The sequence below is a fragment of the Penaeus japonicus genome, unplaced genomic scaffold (genome assembly GCF_977035675.1).
Source record: "Penaeus japonicus unplaced genomic scaffold, GWHDUDI00000001_assembly GWHDUDI00000003, whole genome shotgun sequence".
In the NCBI taxonomy this organism is placed as follows: Eukaryota; Metazoa; Arthropoda; class Malacostraca; order Decapoda; family Penaeidae; genus Penaeus; species Penaeus japonicus.
In genome coordinates this window covers 10,476,759-10,486,758 of record NW_028234405.1, presented here as the reverse complement: position 1 = coordinate 10,486,758, position 10,000 = coordinate 10,476,759, and the positions used below count along the sequence as shown (strand labels likewise).

At 38.8% G+C, this 10,000-nt stretch overlaps 1 long non-coding RNA gene across 1 annotated transcript in view; it reads left to right on the top strand.

Moving 5' to 3' along the window:
• Positions 1-10,000, top strand: part of LOC122253965 (uncharacterized) — an 83,445-nt gene that overhangs the window by 72,856 nt on the left and 589 nt on the right. The window lies entirely within an intron of this gene.

Genomic DNA, 10,000 nt, shown 5'->3' with positions numbered 1-10,000 from the left:
AGAAAAAAGAAAGAGAGAGAGAAAGAAAGAAAGAGAAAGAGAGAAAGAGAGAGATGGAGTGCGACAAGGAGACAGATGAAAAGAGAAACAAAAAGCACATACAGAACCACTCCGATCCAAAACAACATCACCAAAAGACCTAATCATCCCTGGAAAGAGCAAGCAAGCACTCGAACTCAAGCACCATCCCCAAATAAGATCAAAACATCGCAATATTCAAACTGTAGATGAAAATCTCATCCGTAAAAGGTATTATTTCCCAACACTTTCACACGGAAGAAGATTGTGAACACCCGATCCTAAACATGTATGCAAATATCTCAAATAAAAGTTAAATAAATACGTCCCGTTGTTTGCATTTTAAACGCATGGAGTACCAACACAGCTGCCTTATTTACTCTGGTAAAAGATCATTATAGATGATTTATAACCCGGAAGGTCAAAGGGAATTTAGACACTAAGAAAAAAGAAGTTTGAGAGAAATTTGTTCGTCTTTATTCTATTGTTCTTGACACTACTGTATGCCATGATTATATTCATTAGTGTAACAATAAACACAGTAGAATGGCACTTCAAAACCTCCATATCTAATGATCAGTCGTAAAGTTATTAAACCCAGGCTGTATCGCATATTCGTCACCCAATATAACCGAACGTCTTCAGCAGTTTATGCAAATGAATGTTCTATTTAACGTGGGAATATTAGACACGATATCCGCATGCTGCTGTGTGCAATGTGCATTTTGTATTTGTATTCATCACATTTTGTCCATTTTGTACATTTGGTATTGAATGGGTGAATAAAAACAAAAACAAATGAATAGATAAATTAATGAAAAGCTAAAAGAAATAGTAAATAAACGGAATATGAGTAAATAGGTAAAATGAAGAAATACGTAATTGGAAATATGTGAAAAAAAAAAGAAAAAAAAAGTCAACATGCGGAAGATAAATAACAAACGAAAAACACAATCACGGAGAAAGGAAAACAACACCAAGACAAATGCTTCTTAAGGATTCCTGAAAGATTCCTAGCCACTCCTTCCGGGGATCCTGTTTAAGGCGGTTGTAATGAGGACTCGACACTCTCTAATCCTTCGAGCAATTATCCTTGTCGGCGATCTCTCTATCTCTGGAGTAACGGCGTCCTTATCCCCCTCTGCCTCTTGGGTGTGACTATTGGTGATGACCTTGGCCGTTATAGGCTCGTCTTTATCCTTAAGACGGTCCTTCGACGTCAACATTGAGTCGCTCTGTTGCGTCTCAAGAAGTCTCGCGAACGCATTATGTGGTGATGTTATTACTTCTTTCTATGTTGGTGTTATGATGAAAATTCCGAAGCCCGAATCGTTATCGTCCTTTCCACTCAGCATATTTACGGCGTCGTTGTGTTTGTGCAAATTGCAACTACCAAAGGAGGGAGTGATCGATTACGTTCAACACGAATTACGTTCAACAAGATCATTATACCAAACAGCGTGGAAGTCCGAGGCTGTTGGTTTATTCCAAGAGGCAACAATTGTCAATTAGACACCTGAATTGACGGTCAATTGCAATTGTAGCCATTCGGGAAGGGCCATTACGAGCCTCTGGTGGGGTCTAACGAGGACCCACCTACACAGCGTTTGAAATTTGGTAGCGGAGAGATCACTCACGCCGAGGGATACGTAATGGCCGACGCTGCGTCCATGTTAACAGCCGGGTCTGTTAAAGTGTCTTGCGAAGGCCATTATTGCCATGGAGCAAGTTGACGGGACTGAGTTATGAGGGCCGAGGTATCATGCTGTCATGTCTAGCGTATAAGAATTATAGAATAATTAAGGTAGGGACAATGAGAATTGCATGACCCTCCTGGAGGTAGCGTACGCACGAAGACAATTAATTGGTCTTAATTACCCGAGTTAGAGCGAAGGTGAGGAGGATGAGGTTGTCCAGGTGTTATGGGGTTCGGGGTGGTTCATGGAGCATGAAAGACTTCTGGACGCGATGACGTCCTTGAAGAGGGGCTGGGTAGGGAGGCAAGGGGAGGGGGATAGGTTGAGGTGGAGGGAGGGGGAGGGAGGGAGGGTGTAGGATAGAAGGTTGGAGGATGGCGGCAAACGCACGAGGATCGGGAGGGCGTCCTAGACTGTCAAGGGGATGTGAGGGCGGGGGCGGCGGCGGAGCATAAGGGGGCCGGACACTGGCCAGGCAGGACAGTCGCCTCCGAGGACCGAGGGCGTCGAGTGGTGTATTCCCAGGCCTCATCCGTTACTCCAACAGCCATCACTCCTCGTCCGTCCGTCGGTGCATGACTGTATGTGCATGAACTCCTTTCGCCCCTGGCAAGGTAAGTCCCCCCTGCCTGCCAGACGTGAAGACGGGACGGGTTCCTTCGCATGCAAATATTTCTAGAATAAGTCCCGTTTTAGGAATGACTTTATCTAGTAAATATTTAGTAACTCACAAATGCATTTAGAACCTTAGTTTTCTTACATTATAAAAAAATAATTCACGCAAAGATCCCTGAAAAAAAAGTCTTCCACAAAATCTGTCAAGAACTGCATGAGCGAAAGAAGAAGAAGAAGAAGAAGAAGAAAAAGAAAGAGAAGAAGAAGAAGAAGGAGGAGAAGAAGAAGAAGAAGAAGAAGAAGAAGAAGAAGAAGAAGAAGAAGAAGAAGAAGAAGAAGAAGAAGAAGAAGAAAAAAAAAAGAAAAAAAAGAAAAAAAGAAAAAAAAAGAAGAAAAAAAGAAAAATAGAAATAGCAGAAATAGAAGAGGAAAAGAAACAGGAAAGCAGCCACACGATGATGCGGAAGTAATAAAGGCAAGTGATACAACATCATAGTCCTTGGGGGAGAGGAACGTGACTGGGACCGAGCTGCAGCATCTTCGCAGCAACTTCCGTGTGATATGAATGAAGACTTTGTACGAAGAGAGAACATGGCGTTCGTCAGGGAATCCGTGGGCTAAATGACGTGTTATATTATATCTTATGAAAAAGAGATGAGCGAGTGAGGAAGACCGTTGGATTTGTTGTTACCATTGGGTTGTTCGCGCAAAAAAAAGGATGGTTTGTTTGTTATTACTTATAGATATGGTTGTAAGAAAGGTAAAGTAAATAGGTATAACAGCTTAATTATTTATTCACGTGATTATATCATTCTTCACTTCTCGACTTTAATGAAGGAAGGCGGAAGTGAATAACATGCTATTTCTCAGTTATAGACTACTTCAGGTTACCGAGGTTGAGGTGTTGGCTTCAGGAAACTTAAGGTACTGGTCACACACGCATATATGCCTTATGCATTATGATATTATATTGTTACTACCTTTGATATTGTTATTACCGTTATTCTTGTTGCTATTATTATTTCTATTATTACCTTTATCATTCTAACTACCTTGATTATCATTATCGTTATCAGTATCATTATTGTTATCATAATCATTATTAGAAATTATTTTCATTATCATCATTTTTATTATTGCTATAGACATTGGTTATCATGGTCACCATGTCATAGTTCTATTTCTTTCAATCATCATCCTTATCTTTCATAGCTATAGTTATTATTGCCATTATCATTATCATAATCATCATTATTTTTGTTTTTATTGAAATAATTATCATCATTACTATTATCATTGTTATTTTTATCATTTTTATTATCACGATTATTATCAATATTATTTGTAATATCAATTTTATTACCATTAGTATTACTATCATCGTTATCTATTAATATCAGTATCATTATTACTGTCATTACTATTATCATTTTTATCGTTATCGTTGTAGATTTTGCCATCATATTTTATCGAAAACTACTGTTCAAACAAAAATTCCCAAATCCGAGATTGAACTGAACAAAGCCTTTGATTTGATGCAGTTGAAAGCTTGTTGCAGTTATTGTTGCAAGGGTCACAGGCAAAACCACGAGGAACTCCGTGCAAGTAGAACCACAGCCTGATTGAGGGAGAAGAGAAACGAAATATTGACAGGATCTCCCGACCTCACTGTCTGGATGGATGGAAGACAGAGAGAGAGAGAGAGAGAGAGAGAGAGAGAGAGAGAGAGAGAGAGAGAGAGAGAAGGGGAAGAGGGGGTGATAGGGATATATGTGTGTGTTTGTGTGTGTGTGTGTATGTATGTATGTATGTATGTATGTATGTGTGTGTGTATGTATGTGTGTATGTATATATATATATATATATATGTATATATATATATTATATATATATTATATACATATATGTATAAAGAGAAAGAAAGAAAGAAAGAAAGGAAGAAAGAAAGAGAGAAAGATAGAGATAGAGAAAGGGGGGAAGTGAGAAACATAGAGGGAGGGGGAGGAGGGGAGGGGAGGGGGAGGGGGAGGGGGAGGGTGGGAGGTAGAGGGAGTGAGAAAGAAAAAAAGAGAGGGAGAGGAGGGAGGAGGAGGGGGAGGGAGTGAGAAACTCAGAGAGAAAGAGAGAGAGAGAGAGAGAGAGAGAGAGAGAGAGAGAGAGAGAGAGAGAGAGAGAGAGAGAGAGAGAGAGAGAGAGAGAGAGAGAGAGAGAGGGAGAGAGAGAGAGAGAAAAGCAGACAGACAGACTGACAGACAGATTGACAGTTTGACAGTGTCATTGAGAGGGGGAAGGTAAGAGAAAGACAAGAGAATATAGTCTGAAAACCAGACAGAATACCTTGAGAGAAAAGAATACGAATAAGCAAAAAGGGAGGAACAGAAGTAAAGAGAAAATATGTAAAACAGCGACACAGAAAGAGAGAAAACCCCAAGAAGAAACCGAAAGAATAGTAAGAGTTTGTCAACCTCGAACAGACACTCGATTCAATCTTCCAAACTGTCACTTACGCCCACTGCATCCACCCCCCCCTCCCCACCCCACCCCACCCCTACCACCCTCTTTCAACCTTCTCTTACTCTCCTCCTCTAAGTAGCCCTTAACATTGTTATCTCCTACATCTCCCCCTCCCCCTTTCTCCTCCGCTTATCCCTTTCCACCTCTCCTACCCTTCTTCACCCTTTTCCTTTCCTTCTCTTTCTTACACCCTCTTTCCACCTTCCCTTCCTCCTTCTTACACCTTTTCACCTTCCCTTCCTTTCTTTCAATTTCTCCCTTCTTACATCCTCTTTCCACCCCTTCCTCCTTTTTACACCTTCTTTCCACCTTCCCTTCCTCCTTCTCACACCCTCTATCCACCTTCCCTTCCTCCTTCTTAGACCCTCTATCCACCTTCCCTTCCCTTCTTTCCACTCCTTCCTCCTTCTCACACTCTCTATCCACCTTCCCTTCTCTTCTTTCCACTCCTTCCTCCTTCTCACACCCTCTTTCCACCTTACAAATCTAAATTTCCTCACACGCCTTCCTCCCTTTTTCCACCCCCCTCCCTCCCTTCCCCTCCCCCTCCCTCCCACCCCATCTTATCCTTCCCCAATCATCCTCCACTTACCCCCACCCCCACCCCCACCCCCCAAAGCTTTACACTGTTACCAACTCCTGTCACGAAGGGCGAGCGAGCGAGCGGCAGTCCACCAGTCAGCCATTAGTGCCAACCCTGTGCCACGGTCGCTGACGAGGAACAGTGCCCGAGCAGTGCCAAGGGGGGGCTGCGTGTTGAAACGTGCATGATGAGAGTACGGGAAGGTCAAAACCCTCGTGCTATTGAAGGAATATTATTTTTTTCTCCGTTTTTTTTTTTTTTTTTTTTTTTTTTGGGTGGGGGTGGGGGGGTGGAATAGGGGAATTGTGATGATAATGGAAATAACAAGGATATAATGAAGGTTAGAACCGACGAGTAAAGATAATGGTCTTTGATAATTGACTTCTAACCCTTGTTCATTTGTCGCTTTTTTATTTCTTATCATATTTCTATGATCTGGTTGAAGAGGAAAAGAAATATGATTGAAAATAGACAAAAGAAATGAAATTGAAAATAGACAAAATAAATAAACAGACAGAAAGACAATGATAATAATAATAAAAAAACACTTTCTACCACCCACGTGAGAGAGAGAGAGAGAGAGAGAAAGAGAAAGAGAAAGAGAAAGAGAAAGAAAAAAAAAAAAAAGAAAGAGAAAGAAAGAAAAAAGAAAGTCTAGAGTCTCTACTCTTTGTCATTATCAAGAGTCTAATTGCATAATCATTATTCACTACTTCCAGAATGCTTCGCTTGTTGATATGTAAATTGCCGGCCTTGAAGCCCTGCTTATCACGATGGACTTTTATTTTCTTTTTTTTCATGCTTTACTTTCGTGATGAATTTAGATGGTTATGTCTAGTTTTATGTAGGGCTGGACTGTTACTTTTTCTTTTGTTTTGTGTTTGTAACGGTCATATTTACGTAAATATATCTATGCTGAATGTTTTTACTTTTTTTTTTACTTTTTTTTGTATGCAATTATGGTGGGTATCGCTTATATTCTTTTAAATTTTTATGTGTATGTATACATTTTATTTTTTGCTATTATGTGGATAGTTTCTACTCGTATTGAATTTTGACCTGTATTACTACGGTCATAGTTAGACGGTTATTTTTACGGTTGTGTTGTATTTTGACCGTTATTTCTACCCATGTGTTCAGTTTTAACGTTTTTTTTTTGTTTTTTTTTTACTTTTACTATTGAATTCGGTTTAATTTATATTTTTTATTTTTATTTATATATTTTTTTACACATTTCAGTTTTTTATGGTTATTTTCATTGTGTATACCTTTTAAACACTTTTTTTTTTTTTTTTAATTTATGTATGCTTTGTTAAACAGTCATTGTGTTATGGTCATTATTGATCTTTCTCGGAGATTAAAGTTGATTCATGTTGGGTTTTACGTCATTGCTGAAATGTTTTAACTGGTAACGAGTGTTCGCTTTGTTTAATGGTTGGTGCAATAAGTGTGGAAGTTTTGTCGGTATAGTTTGATTGCTATTGTTTTTTTACTCTTTTCCTTTTTTACGTTTTTGTTTCTTGTTTTCGTCATGTTTATCTAGTGTGTTTACTTGTTTCTTATCTCTCTCTCTTCCTGATCTCTTTCTTCCCTTTCCTTTCCTTCTACCTCTTCCCGTCTCTATCTCTAGCTATCTCTGCCTCTACTTTTACCTCCACCACTATTTCTTTCTTCTTTTTCTTCTTCCTCTTCCTCCTTCTTTGCGTCTTCTTCCCCCTCCTCCTCCTCCTCCATTTATCCATCATCCTCATCTACTTCAAATTTGTGTCGCTCATCTCTTTATAGCTCTATAGACTCGTTCATTATAAGACAGAGAGACTTGTACGGACACGTTTTATTTTTACTCTTGCACACTCAAGCCATGCAATCAACAACCATCTTCTTGACTTATAACGAGTGTCTAAAGATTGCGAAATCTTCTTTTTTCTTTTTTTTTTGTTTGTCTCCCAAGTGATTTTTGTTGCGATTCATTCGTGCCTTTTCTTCATTTGTCTCTCTTATGCAATTTTTTTGTTTGTCTCCCAAAGGATTTTTTTTGCAATTCATTCGTGTCTTTTCTTAATAATCTCTCATGCATTTTTTTTATATTTTATCTTTATTATCATTTTTTTTTTTTATCACGTTTATGCATTTGCCTCACATCCTCACTCAGCCGCATGTCCCTCGCGCTGTCACCATACCCTCAATTATTCACTTTCCTGATCAGATTGGCATCTCTCCGTCTCTTCTCCAGCGTTTTTCATCTTCAGTTTCCCTCGAGTTTGATCAGCCATTTCCTTCATCAATTGAACGTCCAATTAATCGTTTTTAATCTGATTGCCTTGTTTACCATCTTCTTGCTCTCATTGTGATCAATTTCGTCTTTCCAGAATCTTCCTATTGCCGTCTTTATCATGTTTCTCCTGTACACTGACCCTTTTTCTTTTTTATTTCTATTGTTGCAAATCTTATTCCCACATTATTGCACTGAATATGTGCGAGCCAATTAGCAGTTCCGCTTAGACCATGCAGTCAGAGATCATGCACTCAAGAACGGCTTCTTAAAGACTTCATTGCATACAAATGCACAATTAGCCTTTGACGGACAGACGAAATATCAAGGTTGACTTTGGTTGCGAAAGGAAAAGAAAGAAAATCTCATGTTTGTGTCACAGGAAAGCAAGACCAGGATGTAGTCATGTGACGCATTCCTCCGCTTGGAATAGATTAAAAAAAAAAAAAAAAAAAAAAAAAAAAAAAAAAAAAAAAAAAAAAAAAAAAAAAAAAAACACGTCCACCATTTCTTCCATTAGTTAAAACGAATGGTGAATGCAACGAGTTATATAATATCAGCTAATAAACTGCATCATCGAGATACATAACCAAGGAAACTAGGCCCTTCAGTCTCAAAAAAAAAAAAAAAAAAAAAAATCATATCAAAATTTGAAAAAAGTAAAAAACGGGTGTCTGAACTCGTGCAAGAATTTAGAATGGCAAAAAAGTTGTCTCTCAATCACACAAGAGGCCAGTTCCGGGAAATGATTTTGCAGGAAACTTTTGCTGGAGGAATAATCCAAGTGGATGTATGATATATATTTTATATTTTTTTGTAGTAATATATTATATTATCTATCAAGTTATCCGTTGCCCTTACATTAACATTGTGACTTTTTATTTGCAATACACGACCATGTTATGATAGATTTCCTGGAAAAAAAAATATAAGGCTTTCATTCTTAAACAATGTTTCAATTTCCATAAGAATTATAGGTAATTGCGTTAAACAAACAAACAAACAAGATAACCTGCAATTCCACCATTTCATTTTATCATCAATTTCCTGTAAATTGATTCAGAAGTTGTTTGTCACATGTTATCACACTCACTATCACATGCTTCGCAAATATTATGTATTTTGAATATTTGCACAAGTGATGTGATCATTAACGTCGACTCTGCATGTGGCTATGGATATGCAAATTAACACGGGGGAGGAGGGTGGGGGGTAATAACACATACATAGACAGAATCGCTAATAACAGATGAATAGTGGCGATATGATACAAAAAATACGATTAAATAGATAAAGCAAAATACATTCAACTAATATCATTAATAACGAATACACATAATAATAAATGATAAATCTATACATAAATATCTAAAAGAGGCATAGCAGGGTACAAATTCACCTTCCCAAAACAAGGAATAATAATAATTATTGCACCCCCGAGTTGAATATTGCTACCCTTCTTTACGGCATGGAGGGGAAGGGATAGAAAATGGCCCCAGAGTTGAAGGGTAGACCATGGTATATTGGTGATTTCTGTTATTGTGGAAATTATTTTTTCCAATTTTCGTGGGAAAGGGAAGAACGGTAAGGACATTTGCAAAAGATGAAGGGGAGGGGGGTGAATTTCCTGATTGAATGATGCAGGGAAATAGGGGAAAATAGATTAAGGGAAAAGGAAATACATTGTGACAATTTGGAAAAAAATGGAATATGTAGTCAGTGTCTAGGAATATATTCATGAACACACACATAGAAAGAGAGAGCGAGAGAGAGAGAGAGAGAGAGAGAGAGAGAGAGATAGAGATAGAGATAGAGATAGAGATAGAGATAGAGATAGAGATAGAGATAGAGATAGAGGGAGAGAGAGAAAGAGAAAGAGAGATAGAGAGACTACCATCTAACACTTTTGTCTTATGATCTGAAATACGGGCCGCCGTAATTCGTTCAAGTCTGACGAAATCCAAAATCGTGATAACCTTGAAGGGAACGTAGGCGTTATGCATGCTACTCCCCCTCCCCCCCTTCCATCCCTCCCTCCCCCTCCTCTCCCCTCGCCGCCATCACGATGTGGGCGTTTGTCTCGACACGACCTGCTGACGTCACAAATACATCCACCCTGACCTTGTGTGTGTCATGGCCCGCGAGCATAATATGGATTGAAGAAGAAGAAGAAGAAGAAGAGAGAGAGAGAGAGAGAGAGAGAGAGAGAGAGAAAGAAAGAAAGAAAGAAAGAAAGAAAGAGAGAGAGAATGAAAAAGAGAGAGAAAGACAGAGAGAGAGAGAGAGAGAGAGAGAGAGAGA